Source organism: Eurytemora carolleeae, unplaced genomic scaffold (assembly GCF_000591075.1).
Source record: "Eurytemora carolleeae unplaced genomic scaffold, Eaff_2.0 scaffold87, whole genome shotgun sequence".
In the NCBI taxonomy this organism is placed as follows: Eukaryota; Metazoa; Arthropoda; class Copepoda; order Calanoida; family Temoridae; genus Eurytemora; species Eurytemora carolleeae.
In genome coordinates, this window is record NW_019396127.1 from 422,505 (window position 1) to 424,536 (window position 2,032).

Here is a 2,032-nt window from a genome sequence, read left to right on the forward strand (position 1 = left end):
AAACTCTAATATTTAATTCCTGTAGCAGACCCCCCCCCCTCCTATCAATTTTGAACATGGATTGCATATGTATATCATATCACATTGATATGATTGGTCATGTGGCCGCAGCGGTCGGCCCCCTAAACCTGTCCTAGCCGCAGCTCTTGGCCTCCTAGCCTGTACCTAGCCGCAGCGCTCGGGCCAGGAATAGTTCAAAAATCGTTCTCTAGGACAGACCCCAATCTCCCTTCCTCTCATGAATAATTGTTAAATGGAACTTAAAGTTTGCAACCTCTGAACTTTGCCCAAAAAGCGTTAAAAAACTTTTCATGGGGAGTGTGATTAAAAGGATAGTGAAACGTAACATTCTAATACTTTAGCACGAGCTTCATCTTTTCTTTGTCTAGTGTTAGGTGGAAATAAAGTTGGGTAAAATATATGTTTTGATTTGGTTTTATCCTTTTAGGTCCTGTCAAACCCAATGCCGCGTTCTTGATTTCAATATAGAAAAGTCGTCTTTGTATTACCAATAATCGATCGATTAAGGTGGATCCGCATTTGAACTACTGCCGTTTGAACTATGGTACGTTTGAACTATTGCTCGTTTGAACTATTAATTTACCCCCCCCTACAGAATCCTTATGTCCGCCCCTGATTAAACTACATATAAATGTGCGCAAATGTCCATTTTTCATTTAACTAATGTTCAATTAGTCTAATGTTCATTTGGAGTAATGTTCATTTGGACTAACGTTCATTTGAACTGTATGTTAATTTGGATTACTGCAATAATAATATTTGAAACAAAAATTATCAAAGACTTTGCTAATTAAAGATAGCGCATCAGAAAATCTACGCAAATTTGACGCATTTTGTGGTTGAGCCAACGATAGTTACAAATGTCGTCTTCTCTAATAATCCAATACTTTTTACGCTCTTGACGTTTCATAATAATTGTCGTCTTTCGTAATGGATTTAAGAGTTTAAAAACAAAACAAGAAAAACCACCTTAGTTTCCTATCTTGAAATTTTTAATTTGTCCATGGTCTATAAAATTGACTTGTGGATGTTCGCTGCTCAATTGCAGTATTTTATGTTCATTGAACTATTTAATCAAAAATTGAGTCTAAAAGTTGTCTTTATATTCCCCAGTTTTATTTTCACCAATGTATTTCTTTATTCTGCATTTCTAAAATCCTCCAATACTTCATGCCTCAAACCTTTTGTAATCAACTTTAAAAGACTCCTAAGTAAAGGTCGCATACAATGATGGAATAATAGAATTAAAAATGTAGATTGAGAAATACAAAATGGAAGGACTGATATACAATGGATGGAATAATATAATTGAAAATGTGGATGGAGTAGTACAAAATGGAGGAGCTGATATACAATGGATGGAATAATATAATTAAAAATGTACATGGAGTAGTACAAAATGGAGGAACTGATATAAAATGGATGGAATAATATAATTAAAAATGTACATGGAGTAGTACAAAATGAAGGAACTGATATACAATGGATGGAATAATATAATTAAAAATGTAGATTGAGAAATACAAAATGGAAGAACTGATATACAATTAATGGAATAGTATAATTGAAAATGCAGATGGAGAAAATACAAAATGGAAGCACTGCAGGCAGATATAGAATAATTGAAAGATGGATAAACAGATATAGAAATGAAAAGGTAATAAATGAGTAGAATACTAAAAACTGAACGAATATTGAAATAATCAGCTGCCAAACAATTTTCGTGACTTATTTAGGTTTTTTGTTTTGAAATATTTTACCGGAAACCAAACCTACGCCGTTAATATCACTGATTGGGGGGTATTATGGGTACTTCGCAACAAGACACTTTTTACATCTTGTTTTACTACAGTGGGACCCATAAAACTGTGGACTATAAATACGACATTTTAAGGAACTGAAAGTGTATTTTTAAGTGACAATCCTTTCCAAGATGACAATTCCCAATTCACAACTGATCAAGTATAAATTAGATATCAATCATTATGATTTTTAAACCGGATTGTTCTCA